This window comes from Phyllostomus discolor, chromosome X (assembly GCF_004126475.2).
Source record: "Phyllostomus discolor isolate MPI-MPIP mPhyDis1 chromosome X, mPhyDis1.pri.v3, whole genome shotgun sequence".
NCBI lineage: Eukaryota > Metazoa > Chordata > Mammalia > Chiroptera > Phyllostomidae > Phyllostomus > Phyllostomus discolor.
The window spans coordinates 78387687-78404932 of NC_050198.1; positions in this window are offsets into that span (position 1 = coordinate 78387687).

Below are 17246 nucleotides of genomic sequence, written 5' to 3' on the forward strand. Positions count from 1 at the left end.
ATAATGAGGCAATCAATAACCTAGGACACTTGTATGTTTCTACTCCACTAATTTTCATACGCGACTTTATGTTCTAATATGTCTGTTGGAGGTTCAGACATTGTATCCACATTCAAAGAAGTAGGAGGTTATTTATTTATTTATTCCTCAACCAAGGACATTTTTTCATTGCTTTTGGAGAGAGGAAGAAAAAGAGAAAGAAACATCGATGTGAGAGAGAAACATCAATTGTTTGCCTTTTCACATTCACCCCATCCAGGGATCAAATCCACAACCTGAGTATGTGTCCTGACTGGGAATTGAACCTGTGACCCTTCAGCCTTTGGGACAATGCTCCAACCAACTAAGCCATGTCAGTCATGGTAGGAAGTTTTGTTTTGTTTTGTTTTTTAATCGGGGTGGGCGGTACTTACCTTATTTGATGCTGTTTCAGGAGCCTTCCCAGAAATTGCCCACAATAAATTTTATGTCCATATCATTTTTAAAATAACTTTATCACATGACACATCAATGAAAAACATGTCATGTCTAAATAGAATTGTTAGGGGCATTGCAGTAAGTAGGCCTGAGAGGTATGAATCAAAGAACAATAGAAGTGTATTCTCACCACCTAATAGTCTAAGGCAGATGTTGCTTATTTGTTGGCAGTTCTCATCAACATGGTGATTGTAGAATTCAGGCACATTTCATCTTATGGTGCTATCATTCCCTAAAGATTCATCACCCACAATATATCTGGCAGGTGGGAAAGAATGTGGATGGAGATATCCTTTCATTAAAAACCTTGGCCCAAAATTGGCAGACATTTTTTTCTACTGAGGTTCTCTTGACTATAACTTAGTCAACATGACCAAAGCTAGTAGTAAGAAGGCTGGAACATGTAGTTCAGCCGTGTGCCTCCATGTTGCTTCTTACTGAAGGAAGTGGATTGTAGATGAAAAATCTCTTACACACTAAGGATTTTCATCTTATAGCTGAATACATGATGAGACATAGTAATATAAGAGTTTTAATGCTAAAGAAGATGGGAAGAATGGATGTAGGATAAGTAACTGCTATTTTGCCTCTTTTTAAAATTTCCAGTGTATAATATAGAAATGCTAGGTCATTTTCAAATTGTAAGAAAAGACCTGAACCATAATCAGGATGATCTGGATTCTCATGTACAGTGTTTTTTAGTGTTGGACTGTTTTATCAGGTAAATATCACTTAAACATTTTATTTTAATTTCCTTATCTGTAAACTAGGAATAACTGCCTCAACCTGACCTAAATGAGAAGTGTTGTGATAATCCGATGAGAATACAAATGTTAAGACATCTAAAAAGATAAAAAAAACATATGGTTGCCAGAAAATATGTTTTTCTCTTTCAGCTATTAGTATAAAATGAAAAGTATCTAAGAGTCTGTAAGTCAAGGTATAATTCAGGTAGGGAGTATGGATAGAGTGAAGATCATTGAAAAATGGCTCAATCTTTGAGCCAGAAAAAAAAGTCATAAAGGCAGCATGTCATTGTAGAGCTATAACTCAGGATAAAAGGAACAATCTGCCACTTGATTTCACAACTACATGTCGGTTTGTCACAATAATAGTAATCTTTGTAGCATAAAATGGATGGCCATAAACACTGGTAAAAGATGGCAAATGCAGAGTGGCAGCTAATGTGATTAAACAAAATTAACTTCAAAAGGTTAAAACACAGCACCCTCCTTAGCCTCAGGCCACCAGTGAAAAGAGCATAGACATTGTATTTGGGCAAGATAAGGACAGAACAAGTGCTCCTTCCCTCCTACAGAGTGCAGTTACACTTCTGGAGCAAAAAAGGGTTGTTCCTTTTTTTTTTTTTTTTGACTAATAAAGTCACTCAAATATCCTAGGGAGAGCGATTTACACCTCTTTTTTGGGTGGGGGATAAGAGGCAGTATCTTGAATAAAGAGGTTGACAGCCATAGGAGGGAAAAAATGAGAAAGCCTGATTTGAAAAGTCAGCCCATTCTTCTCAGAGTAACTTTTCTGGTTATAAAGGTTTGATGGTGTTCACTGGTCAGAGTGCCCGTTGTACATTGAGGTTGTTGATGTAGAAATATTTGGTATAAGGAGAATGAGCTAAGGCAGCTGTGGAAAGAGTAATAAATAATGATGAATTACCATCCCTTAATCCACCATGACCACCACCCACCACCCGATAACCAAAGCTCAGCTGTAGGATAAAGCTAGTTTATCTTCTTAGTTTCTGTGGGCAAAATATGTCTTCTCAGAAGCATAAAAAGATTCTCTTATGCAAGGCCTATATTTTATACTTCTTTTCCATTTCCACTCCCAGATACAGAGAAGTCTGGTTCAATGTTATGTATAAGACAGGTACCAATTGAATGCCTATGTATTTAACTCTGAAATATACCAGGCTCTTCTAAGGGTCAACAACCTCATTACAATCTTGCTCTAATTCATTAGTATCTCCAAAACACAGGTAATCAAATTGGCACCTGGCTGTACAGATTCCTGGGGCCACCACAAGATCTAAATCAGAAGCTGAGGGCAGGTAAATGACTTGATTTCTATATTTATAACAAGCCCCTTGATAACTGTCATATATCCTAAAAGTGGTTGTTAATCTCAAGAAGCAGAGAAGAACCATCTGAAGCGCTTTTACTTTTTTGATAAAAACATTCTTACTGTGGACATTCTTATTTGGTATGTATGAAGTAAAATTTCGTGACTGTATTTTGAAACATCTCCTGAAGTAACTCTGTTATCTATCCCTGGTTAAGGAAAGATAGGACTAACATTTACCAACCCTTTAATCAGAAACTTATATTTAGCACTCATGTTGTTATTCTTCCCCTGCCTATACACACTTCCTCCAGAGAGAATCCAAACCCTTTCCTTCATAATTTTACCAGTAACCAGTCTCGACAGGGACTCAGGCTCTGCAGGCATCGCCCTTACATCCACAACCCCAGGGAAAAATCAGGCTCAGTGATGAATAATTTAATGATCTATGCTATTTAAAATTTACAAGTGTTTTGATCATCCCACAAGAAGGTAGGAAGAGGTGGTTTTCTCAGGGTTCATTGTAATACATTTGTTCATCAAACTACAGTCCAGGCATACTCATTCTGACTGTTTGAAGTTTATACATCTCCTGATGGAAATATATAATTTGTGCCACTGTTGATGGGAATTGCAGCCTTCTTAAAAGGGGAAACAAGACTTCCAAGAATCTTGTAATGATAGCTCAGGAGGGTATATCAACAACATAAATGTTAACACAATAATGTATAATCTCCATCTGCTTCCTAGCCTAATGCATTTAGTTGTGCTATTTATATAACATGTGCATCTGCATTCACATATTTGGAAAGGCTGTTGTAGGAGTAGATGTTTCTATCAGGTCTCTTTAATTGGGAACACAGCAGGTTTGGCCTTTATTGGGTAGCAGAGCACTGTAATCAAAGTTTTGTTTTTCTGCCATTGTTTATAAGGTTATTCATAGGCAACATAAGGGAGCAAGAGTTAATCAAATGTAATCAACATAGAATTTATACTTACCTCCTGCACCCCACTCTACTGAATTTGGGCCTCTAGATGCCAGCCAGATAGTTATTAATAGGAGGTATTAAACATTTACCACACAACATGCATTTTTAAACTGTTTATGTACAGATTCTTTTTCATTTCATTCTTACAATGTTAGGGAGTAGATATAATATTACCATTATGTTCACCATCCACATTTCACAGGTGAGGAAACTGAAGAACACAGAGTTTAATTTTCTTACACACAATCAGTCAATGACAGACCAGATTTCAAACCCAGGCGATCTAGAGTCAGAGCCAGAGCTCTTTATTTCCAAGGTATACTTTCCCCTAAAGAAACATGTTATAGTGTAAACAAAACCTATTTCCATCACTTCTGAGCTGGGTGATTTTTTACCTAACCTCTTAGAGTCTCAATTTCCTCATCTGTGAAAGGAGGAAAACAACATAGTAGAGTACATTATATTTGTGCATTTGACTTAGAAGCTAACTTTAATAACCTAACATCTTAATCAACCTTAAGGTACAATCACAGTATCTTGAGTAAATGATAGGGGACTCAAGAGTTGAGAAAGTTTGGTTTAAGGTAGATAGTTATAAGTCTAGTAAGAAATGCATATGTTAAAGCTATTGTTTCAGAAACTACAGATAAGGCCCATCCTGGCCCCTAGGAGAGATAGCTGATCTCCTGGGGCACCACTGAAGATTACCCCTTGGGGACAACTGGAGGCATCTGGGCCATTGTGTTGCAGGGACACACAGACAGATGACCACCCACCCCTGGGAACAGCTATCCACCCAGAGTGAGAATACTGCAGTTTTTTTTTTTTAATCTAATTATCCCCAACTTTCAAAACCCCTCACCACACTTTGCTCTCTGTTATAAAAAGGCTGCCTTGGAAAAAAAATGTAAGACAGTCTGGTAGGGTATGAACCCACTGTCTCCTCAAATCACCGGCCATCTGAATAAAGTGCCCATAAAAATTCAATCACTAGCCCTGGCTGGCATAGCTCAGTGGATTGAGTGCGGACTGGGAACCAAAGTGTCCCAGGTTCGATTCCCAGCCAGGGTACATGCCTGGGTTGCAGGCCATAACCCCCAGCAACTGCACATTGATGTTTCTCTCTCTCTCTGTCTATCTCCCTCCCTTCCCCTCTAAAAATAAACAAATAAAATCTTTAAAAAAATTAAATCACTGTCACTGCTTATTGCGTTTGGTATGGGATAGGCAGCACAATGCTGGTTTCTTTTCTGGTTTCATATTCCACATACTAAATATACCTGAACATGTATTAAAGTTATGGAGAACTAACATAAAGATAGTATTAAGGAAAATGTGCAGACCATCAGCAACACTTTAGAATTCTCTAGTAATTCTCTATCCTCTTCTACCAACTTGATACTTATCTCAAAGGCAGTATGTTTGAATATTTTGGCACCAGCATATTATGTTTTCTTTTGTTTTTGCTCTTTCTCTTAATTTAAATCAGGGACTCTCAAACTTTATTGTGCATACGAATTGTGTATACTTTTCTTTATGAGCAATTTAAAAGATTTTTATGGACAATTTTAACTGCATAATCTTCACATATTTGTGTGAAGTACAAATGTACAAGTACCCAATAGCTCTGTCCTTACCTCAGAGTTGTTTTGAACATTAACTGATATAATATAATATCTATGAGTAAATAACATAGTGGCTGGCATATAGTAGACATTAAAAATATCTAAAATGTGTATGTGAGTATGAATAGTGTACAGAATAAATTCTTTATAGCATCTTAATATGATTATTTTTATTGAACTTATTGGGGTGACATTGGTTTGTAAAACCATACAGGTTGCAAGTGTATAACTTAATAAAACATCATCTTCAAACTGCATTATGCACCCCATCATGATATATTTGTTGAAGAAAAGAGGTCCATGATCAGACCCCCTTGTTTATAGTTCTTCTACTGACTAGCCATGCAACATATGTTATTTAATTAGCCACATTGTAACTAGTTACCTCCTGCATAAAAAGTGAGAAAAATTACCATATTTTAAGATTAATAAAATGATTAAATTACTTAATATCCGAAAATATTTAAAAAAGGACCTGGCAAAGAATAAATAAAAAATATTATTACTATTTATTCAAGAATGTCACATCTGTAGTAGCTCTTGAAGAAAGTTGTGGCAAAAGATTATTGGAAGAAAAGTGGAAGAAGGAGCCATTCTAGGATCCTTGTAGGCACAGAGCCAGGCTGGTCAAGGTGGGGATAGCCTAAGTGGCTACAGTCAGGGGCACCATGCAAGATAGGTAATCTTCCACTGCATTTCCAGATTCTTTGGAAACAAGTCCCTTTTGATGTGTCAGAACTGTGAGTAGATCAGAGCAGCTGGATAGGTACTCAACATTTCTGTTTTCAATTAGATTAGTGATATTCTTTGTTGCAGTCAACAGCTATAATAGCACCTGTTTTTTTTTCTAACTAGGGCATAAAAAACATTTCTATCTTGCATGTTTATTGGAACCTCTCTGATGTGCAAAAAATAATGGCCATAAAGTCTCTGAGGTTTAAGATTGCCTTATATTTTCTTACACACCATAAATTAGAGGAAAAAAAAAGATGTTCTGAGTTTAGCTTTAAATCTATTATGCAATATAGCAATTGGTTTAATAGTCTGAATTTAAATAAATATATTTAAAATAACTATTTTGCTGCTTGAATAATCTTAGTGAAGTTCAAAATATGCAGTAGTAAAACTAAACATTGTTAATGTTCTAGGTATCTCCTTCCTGAAGCTCTTTGTAACCACTAAAATTTTGATGTCATTTCTGTGATGACAAAAGGAACAAAACACAATGTGTTCACATTTTGCCATGGAAAGTATAAAAGTCAGATAATACATAAATTAAAAAGAAAAAAGTTACTTTTAGAGTCACTAATTACAAAATTTAATATCACTAAGCTAATCAAGTCTAGAATGACAATTGCATGGCCAACTTTTATATGGGAAGTATAGATTATCTGACAAAACTCTATACTCAAAGAATTCACTGTCTACTTGATGAGATGTCACATTTATGCACTAGGATTAACATGCAGAGTAGCTTATGTTCAAATACCAAGTGGTGTGGTAGAGATGTACAAGTGATATAGAAACTTAGAAAAATGCAAGATCATTTAGAACTGAGATAGCAGAGGGCACTGAAGGGTTGGTGTGTTGCATGACAATTTATTTTTTATAGTTTAATGAGCAAATTTCTTGGTGCTTTTTATCCCCACTGAAGACAGGAAAGTCTTGAAGATCTAGGGTCTCCTTAACTCAATAGAAGGAAGAAGTGGGATTTTATATTTTACAACAAATGAGGAAAAGTTGACATCTTGAGGATAAATCTGTATCAGTAAGGAAGCCCAATAGAGGAAGTGACAAGTATTGACTGTTAGAGGCTGAATTATGCCACTGCCCCCAATTCACATGTTGAAGTCCTAATTCCCAATACTTCCAAATATGACTATATTTGGATATAGGGTGTTTTAAAAGGTCATTAAGTTAAGATAGGGTCATGAGTGTATACTCTAACTTAATATGACTGGTGTCCTCATAAAAACAGGAGATTAGAACACACATATACAAAGGGAAAACCATCACAGGGAGAATACAGCATTCTACAAGTCAAGGACATAAGCTTCAGAAAAAAAATAACCCTGTTGACACTTTGATCACTGACATCTAGGAACAGAACTGTGAGAAAATAAATTTCTGTTATTTAAGCCACTCAGTCTCTGGTACTTTGTTATGGTAGCCCCAGCAAATGAATATAGTGAATTAAAACAACCACTATTTTTTAGCTCTCATTTCTGCTGGGCACTTCTTTTGTGCTGGGTTGGCTCAGCTAATCTCAATTGGCCTACCACATCTCTGGAGTTGCGCATCAGATGGAAGCTGGATGATCCAGGGTGATGCCATCCACTTATCTGGAAGTCAACAGTCTTTTGGCTATGATATCTTACCTCTCCATGTAGCCTCTTAATTCTTACCTGGGATGTTTTATATGGTAATGCCTAGACACCAAAAGCAGCAATAAAGATCAAAATCTAAGGTTCAAGTACTTTTCAGGCCTATTGTTCGTCTCACATTTGCTAATATCACATTATCCAGGACAGGTCACATGGCCAAGCCCAGCTATAAGCAGGAAAGAAAATAATTTAACCTCCTGATGAGAACATCAAACTAACTTTATGCAGAAGAATTAAAATAATTCATGGCCAATATGTGATTTGACACAGAGGAAATAGCAGTTTGTTGGTTCAAAAATCTAAAAGGGAAATGGTTTATGTCTTTATTCCCCTATATCCCTAGAGATTGTTGTAACAACTGGGATAGAAGTAGGGGACATCTGAGATTTATAGAGAACAGAGATTTGAATGTGACAATAATTTGAATGAGGATGGTTGAATGAAAACTTATAAAAAGCACTAAACACTTACACTTTGTGAGTCTTGATGGTTCCTTGTGACCAAATTTATCAGAACTTAGTAAAATTACCATGTGAGCTTTCAGCCTTCAAAGGACCATACTGGACAAGGTGTGAAGTCTAGAACTTAAGAAATACTTTAGGGCATTGTGTCATAGAATAGATGGTGGGGAAACAGAGTTGAGGCAGCATTAAGTGACTATAAGAAGAAGCAACAGACAATGATGACACTTCAAGGGATACTCAAATGCCCCTGGAACCCTAATATAATTATAAGGAGGAGAAGTCCTTCTCATAAAATCTCCAAATGACAGACTGAAATTTACATCCTAATTTTTTGGACAAAAATCATATTCTTAAGCAACTGCCTTCTTAACTCACTCCTTTCTCAGTGGAAGATAAACAAAACAAAATCTGAGTTGTTACTGTCTATTTGAACACTTTGTGTGGTTGGAATTTCTGCAATGAAAACTAATCTAAGAAGTCATGTAAGCCTGGATGCAAACAGGGAGAGTGATAAGATAAGGGAGAAACACTGCTGTCCTATTCTATGTCTAACTTTCACATTTAGTAAATACCAACTACCAGTTGTGCCTGTGTGAAATGATTTACATTCATTTTTTAAAAAAATATTTATTTATTTTAGAGAGGGAAGGGGAAGAGAGAGAGAGAGAGAGAGAGAGAGAGAGAGAGAGAGAGAGAGAGAGAGATGTGTGGTTTCCGGGGGCCACAGCCTGCAACCCAGGCATGTGCCCTGGCTCAGAATACAACCTGTGATGCTTTGGTTAGCAAGCCCGCACTCAATCCACTGAGCTATGCCAGCCAGGGCTTGATTCACATTCATTTTTATTTATTGATTATAACCATCTATGAACATGGTATGTGCTTCCACTTATTTGTATCTTCTTTAATTTCTTTCTTCAGTGTCTTATAATTTTCCAAGCACAGAAGTTTTACATTCTTGGTAAGATTTCTTCATAAGCATTTTATTCTTTTTGAAGCAATTGTGAATGGGATTGTTTTAAAGTATATTGTATCAATTATGCTATTACAGTTGTCTTATTTTTTCTCCCCATTATTCCCCACTGCCCTGCAACCCAATTCAACCAGCACTCCGTCCCCTTAGTTCATGTCCATGTGTCATACACATAAGTTCTATGGCTTCTCCATATCCTATACTATTTTTAACCTCCCCCTGTCTATTTTGTACCTACCATTTATGCTTCTTATTCCCTGTACTTATTTCCCCATTGTACCCTCTTCCTCTGATGTTCTTAGATAAGTCCCTTTAACATTTCATACAAAAAGGGCTTGATGATGGTGAACTTCTTTAACTTGACCTTATCTGGGAAGCACTTTATCTGCTTTTCCATTCTAAATGATAGCTTTGCTGGATAGTGTAATCTTGGATGTAGGTCCTTGCCTTTCATGACTTTGAATACTTCTTTCCAGCCCCTTCTTGCCTGCAAGGTTCCTTTGGAGAAATCAGCTGATAGTCTTATGGGAATGCCTTTGCAGGTAACTGTTTCCTTTCCTGTTGCTGCTTTTAAAATTGTCTCCTTATATTTCATCTTGGGTAATGTAATTATGATGTGCCTTGTTGTGCGCTTCCTAGGGTTCAACTTCTTTGGGTTTCTCTGAACTTCCTGGACTTCCTGGAATTCTATTTCCTTTGCCAGATTGATGAAGTTCTCCTTCATTATTTGTTCAAATAAATTTTCAATTCCTTGATCTTCCTCTTCTCCCTCTGGAAGCCCTATGATTCATATGTTGGAATGTTTAAAGTTGTCCAAGATGTTCCTAAACCTCTCCTCATTTTTTGGAATTCTTATTGCTTCATTCTATTCTGGTCAAATGCTTATTTCTTCCTTCTGGTTCCAACCACTGATTTGAATCCCAGTTTCCTTCTTGTCACTGTTGGTTCCCTGTGCATTTCCCTTTATTTCACTTTACATTGCCTTCCCTCTTTCCTCTATTTTGTGACCATACTCAACCATTTCTGTGAGCATCCTGATTACCAGTGTTTTGAACCTTGTATTTGATAGGTTGGATATCTTTTCATCACTAAGCAGTATTTTTTCTGGAGTTTTGATCTGTTCTTTCGTTCGGGCCATATTTTTTTGTCTTGGCATACCTGTTACATAGTAAGGTGTGGAACCTTAGGTATTTTCCAGGGCTGGGGAACCCACATCACTGTGTTGTGGTGCTGTATGTGAGGCAGGGGCTCAAAAGGGAACAATGCTGCTTGCTGGGCTCTTGGGTGGCTTTCAGTCACTTCCTCCACTACCCACAAGCAAATTGGACCCTTCTACTGCTGCTTCCTGGGAGGGTGGACTTTTGTATGTACTAGGACCCTGTGGGTCTCTCCAATGCACTCTCCTTTGAGGCTGTTTCTCCTGTCACTGCAACTACCACAGATTTTCCACTCAGAGGTTTAGAGGCTTTATTTCCCCATGATGGAACCCTGGGTTGCATGGTCTGTCTTGCTCCCCACTTGTTCCTCCCAGTTTATGTGCACACAAATGTCTACCAGCCACCACCTCTCCCACCCAAGTCCTCCAACCACCACCTTGCTGGGAGTCCTCTCCACCCCTCCTACTGGTCTAGATGGATGTTTCTTCTTTAACTCATTGGTTGTTGGACTTCCATAGCATTCAATTTTCTGAAAGTTCTGGTTATTTTTGTTTTTAAATTTGTTGTTGTCCTTCTTTTGGTCGTGTGAGGAGGCACAGTGTATCAACCTATGCCTCCATCTTGGCTGGCTGGTGTATGATCTTATGGATGTATTGATGTATTTGGTTTGCTAATATTTTGTTGAGGATTTTAGTATGTATGTTCATTGGGGATATTGAACTATAATTTTCTTTTGTTGCAGTGTCTTAATCTGGTTTTGGAATTAGAATAATGCTGGCCTCATAAATGGATTAAAGACTTAAATATTAGACCATAAAAATCCTAGAATAAAACATAGTAAAATCTCAGACATTGCTCATAGCAACATTTTATCTGATATATCTCTTCAGGCAAGGAAAAGTATAGAAAAAAACAATCCAATGGGACTACATCAAACTAAAAAGTTTTTGCAGAGCAAAGGAAACCATCAACAACAAAAAGACAACCCACTGAATGGGAGAACATATTCATCAATTCATCTGATAAGGGGTTAATATCCAACATTTATAAAGAACTTATAAAGTCAACACCAAAAAAACCCAATCCAATTAAAAATGGGAAAAGGAAATGAATAGGCATTTCTCCAAAGAGTACATACAGATGGCCAATATGTATGAAAAGATGCTGAACATCACTAATCATCAGAGAAATGCTAATTAAAACCACAATGAGATATCTGATCATACCAGTCAGTATAGCTATCATCATAATATCAACAAATAACAAGTGCTGGTGAGGATGTGGAGAAAGGGGAACTCTTTTGCACTGTGGTTGGGAATTCAGATTGTTGAAGCCACTATGGAAAGCAGTATGGAGATACCTTATAAAATTAAAAAAGAACTGTTTTATAACCCAGTAAATTTCTGGGAATTTACCTGAAGAAACCCATACCACTAATCCAAAAGAAAATAATCACCCCTGTTTATTGCAGCATTGTTTACAATCACCAAGTTATAGAAGCAGCCCATGTGTCTATCAGTAGATGACTAGGACAACTATCAGACATTTACACAGTGGAATCCTACTTGGCCATAAAAATGAAAATTTTACTGTTTGCGATGGCATGGATAGATCTGGAAAACATTATGCTAAGTGAAATAAGCCAGGCAGAGAAGACAAATACCATGTGATTTTACTCATATGTGGAATCTAATGAACAAACTAAAGTAATATTCCAAATAAAGACAGACTGATAGATACAGAGCAAGATGACAACAAAGGTGGGGCAAGTTTAGGGGGTGGAATTATTGAGCAAAAATGGACATGGACAACAGTTTGGTGATTGTGGAGGGATGGGTCTAAGGTGGATTACCAGTAATTGAAAAAATACAATAAAAAGATCAAAATTAAAATTTGTTTAATTCCCTTTAAGACAATAACACCTGTCACTTGGCACCCTTAAGCAGGTACAGGAGACATGCCTTGAATTGAGATGCATAATAGTAGAGCTCTGTTGGCTCAGAATCCTTAACCAGCAGCAATATATTCAGCCTCCATATTAATCATTACTTGCGGGTCATTTATTCAGTGCTTACTATGTGTCAAGGAGTTGGTAAGTCTCTTGTTCACTCATGCAGCATAATTTCATGGAAAAGTATGGACTCAAAGTCATATGAGACTTATCACTAGTTCTATCTGCTATTTAATACCTATGACACTTAGACATTGTTTTTTATCTTTTCAGACTCCAGATTTCTCATACAAAAAATGGAGAAAATGTAACAACAGTGTGTATTTAATAGAGGGTTATAATTAATAAATAAATAATGTATTAAAGCATTTCACATGTACACAACTGGTAATTGGTATTTACTAAATGTGAAACCTAGACATTGAATAGGACAGTGTTTCTCCCTATCCTTATCTCTCTTCCTACCGGTATCCAGCCTTACATGACTTCTTACGTTAGTTATCATTACAGGAATTCAGACCAAGCAAAGTGCTCAACTGGACAATGACACTCAAATTTTGTTTTGTTCATTTTCCACCGAGGAAGGAGAGAGCTATGAAAGCAATTGCTTGGGAATATGTTTCTTCTCTAAAACATTAGTTTTTTTCAGACCTTTTTTCAAACACAATTCACTCTGTGTCCTTGTGACAGTTAATGAGATATGCTAATTTAGGATAAATAGGTCTGCTATGAATTCTTGATAAGAAAACATCTGCTTGGCTCACTTTACTTTCTAGGGAGGAAGTTAGAGTTTGAAGACAGTAAAATATGATAAGGTATAAAACACCATCTTCAAGAAAGCAATTTAAAATAACTAATTATTTCTCAATTCAAGCTCTAGGAGAAATGATGATTAGATCACACTGGGCAAAGATGACTCCTGGACTTCAAGTTAATGAGACCCAAGAAATGCAGAAAAATAAATTAAAATGCCACAATAACAAAGAGTTGAGTAAGGTTGCAAAAAGATCACACTTGCCTGAATTGAACCACTACAACACAAGGAGAGGACGGACATGTTTCTAACCATGGCTCAATGCCCAAGATACACTATCTTACCTTTTTTTTTTTTTATTCTTATTTCCCTGGTACATTTTTCCATAATTTTTATCATTTCTGTATTATTTTAAGTGTGTTTCTTGTAGACAATATGTTGTAGGCTTTTAAAAATCAATTGCAGAATTCAATTTTATATTGGAAAATTTAGCATGCTGACATTTACTATAAATACTATTATAGTAGAAGTTTTCTTTCATTTTTAATGTCCCATTTAGGAGGGTGTCCAAACTTTCAGTATCTCTATACCACATTGGAAGAAGAAGAGATGTCTTGGGCCACACATTAAATACACTGTTACACATAATCACAAAAAAATCTCATAATTTTTTAACTAAATTTAAAATTTTGCGTTGGGCCATATTCACAGCCATGCTGGGCTGCAAGCATCCAGTGGGCCACAGGTTGAACACTCCTGATTTACTGTGATATATTCTTTTTATTTTTACTGTTATTTATTTTTATTTTTAAAAAAAATTTATTTATTTATTTTTAGAGAAGAGAAGGGAAAGAGAAAAACATCAATATGTGGTTGCCTCTCACACACCCCCTACGGGGGACCTGGCCTGCAACCCTGGGTGTGCCCTGACTGGATATCAAACAGGAGACCCTTTGGTTCTCAAGCTCTCAATCCACTGAGCCACACCAACCAGGGCTGTGTTCTTTACTTTAATTATGAATATTTTGATTCCACATACTTGATTTTCAATAACCTTCATGTTTCTCATTAATATTTCCTTTATTGCTTTGAGAGTATCTATTATTTTCGTTTTAAATTATTGGTCCCTTTATTTCAATAATTCTACTTCTTTTTTTTAATATTTTTATTTATTTATTCATTTTTAGAGAGGGAAGGGAGGGAGGGGGAGAGAGAGAGAGAGAGAAAGAGAGAGAGAGAGAGAGAGAGAGAGAGAGAAACATCAATGTGCGGCCACTGGGGGCCATGGCCTGCAACCCAGGCATGTACCCTGGCTGGGAATTGAACCTGGGACACTTTGGTTCCCAGCCCGCGCTCAATCCACTGAGCTACGCCAGCCAGGTCAATAATTCTACTTCTTGTGGCATGTTTTATCATTAATTGTCTTCCTTTTGTGGTACACAAATTCTTCAGGAGCCTAGATATTTTGGCCTTGGAGCTTTTAGTCCCATAGAGGTATCATCTACACTATCTGATTTTGTATATTGGGAAGGGACAGATTAGAAGCCAGTTTGTACCTAATCTGTTGCTTTATGTCCCAGGATATAGGGCCTGTTTCAAGCACCACAGAATCACTATTAAACATATTTATTTGCTGTCACTTCACCCCACAACCACTCTTTTGGGGATAAGCAGCATTAAAAGTGACAGTCATCTTAGTCTATAACACATAAACTCTGAAGTTTGGTGGGAATAAGATAAATAAATGAATGTCCTAAAATGGCAGTCACTCTGAACTTGTTCACACAAACTTCTTATACAACAACAGGTCTTTACAGAGCTGTGATATTAAACCACTGGCACCAGAAGATCTGGGCCATTACTGCCAATTTTTGTGTCAACAGAATAGGTAATGATTATTCCAAGGAAATGTAGAAAAGAAATAAGAGGATGAAAAGCTCTTAACCAAAATATTTTCCCAATGTTGTACCTGGCTAAACTGTGAACCAGGCTGAAATAATCTGCACATACACATAAATGTGAGCACATGTTTGTTAACATGCACACACTCATATTTGACAACCGCTGGTCTCCCTGATGGTTTCTCACATTTTTTTATGTTAACAGTGCCAATCTATACTTCCCTATTTGTTTCTGTGGTTTCTCTAAAAAGGGACCCAGAGCTCTGTTAGTTTATAATTTTTTCAGGAATAAATGTTGTTATTCCCTTTTATTATTATTTCATAAATATTAAAATACCATATGTGCAAAAGAATACATAAAATGATTGCACAGTTTAAAGAATCATAATAAAATAAACTTTGATTTATCTAATACCCAGGTTAAAAAATAGAATATATCAGTGCTTTGGAAGGACACCTTGTGTCTCTTTCTAATTTAGCATAATAGTTAAGAATGCAGGCTCATGCCTCAGGCTGCCTGTGTTCAATTTCCAAGCTCTCCTACTTGCCATCTTCATAAAGTCAGGAATATTAAAAATCTGCCCTGTGCTTAATATTCCAAACTACAAAAAGAGGATAATAATAATAACAATTCTCACATATTTTTTTCACTTTTAAATGTTAGTACATAGAAAGTATCTAGACAATTACCTAGCACATAATATTAGTTACTATTATTATTATTCCTAATCTCTTTACTATTACTATTTACTATTATTATTCCTAATCTATTTAAATTGCAAGAGAGCCCTGATTGGTATGGCTCAGTAGACTGAGCACTGGCCTGCAAACCAGAGGGTTGCAAGTTCGATTCCCAATCAGGGCATATGCCTGGGTTACAGGCCAGGTTTCCAGTAGGGGGTGCACAAGAGGCAACCACACATTGATGTTTCTCTCCCTCTCTTTCTCTCTCTCTTTCCTTTGCCCCCAAAATTAAATAAATAAAATATTTAAAAAAATAAAATGTTGCATGTTTTCTAAAAAATTGCAAGAGAAACCAATATTCTAATTTTGTTAATAATATACTATATAATTCTTATACTTTGTCAACTACACATCTGTGCCTAAATAATATATCATTTGTTTTGCATATTATTGAATTTCCAAAAATGGAATCATACAATTTATTTTTTTGTCTGGCTCTCTTTGTTAAACTTTGTGCATTTCAGATTCATACATTTTCATATATATGGAGGAGGGAAAAAGTAGGTTTATAGTTATAATACAAATAAATAATACAATTATTAATAAATAATTATATAAGAATAAACTCTGTTTCACATACTCACAACTGTAAATATATTGTTGCCCACCCTTGTAAAATGATCGATTTATTTTCACTTCTTTCTGGTTTCTCGTTCAACTTGTGATATGTGCTTGATTTCTTTTGTTTTCTGATATTATGAGCAATGCTGTTATTCTTACACAATATTCTGATACAATATTCATATACATGTCTTAGGTCTTTGTGTAAGCCCACATTCACTCTGAATCATAGTGTTTCTTTCTATTACTATTCTTGTATCACATGCTCTTCTTATATAATTATTCTTGATTATTTATCATTTTCTTTTTCATTTGAATAATTTTTATATTCATAATTATACCTTTGAGTATTTCTCCTCTCTATTAAGTCTCTTCCTTCTTTGGTTGCTGAAAATAGAATCGGGTCTATCTTTTCTTTTAACTTTTTGAATGTACTTTTCTGTATTTAGTGTCCATATAACAGACAATCCTGCACTGGCAACACCTGTTGGGCATAGAGTTATTTTATTTAAAATTTTATTGTATTTTTCCATTACTGTTTATCCCTCTTATATCCCCCACAATCACATACTATTGTCAATGTCCATGAGTCTTTTATCCTTTTTGCTCAATCACTGAACCCCCTACCCTCCCACTATGGCTGTCATCCTGCTCTCCATCTATGAGTCTATCTCTGTTTTGTTAGTTCAGTTTGTTCATTAGATTCTTCATATGAGTGAAATCATATGGTATTTGTCTTGCAGTAGAACATCCTAAAGTGTCGTCTTAGGGAGAGAGTTGTCTTTATTACAGTTGCAATCCAGAGACTGTGGGCCCAGGAAAATGGGTACTTGGAATTGAAAAAAATTGATCACACAGAGAAAAACTACCTTTACTCTCAATTTTGCTTCATGCTGGTCTTGGGAGGAAAACTCCTATTAAAATGGTGCCCTAACTAAACATTGCATCCAGTTTCCTGGGTTTAAACTACATCATGGGAAGCTGTCATGTAAGGTTATTTTCCTAAGTATAGCTACATGCTTTAATTAAGATTGTAGAGGAAGCTCTCTAGTCTAATTCTTTTGACTCTAACCCCTCATTATCCTGATAATTTGGATATTAAAATCATATGTACCTTCAGAAAAGAACTTCAAAAATGTATGCCAGGTACTTCGAGGCAAGATAGAGGTGTAGGTAGACATGCCTCACCTGTT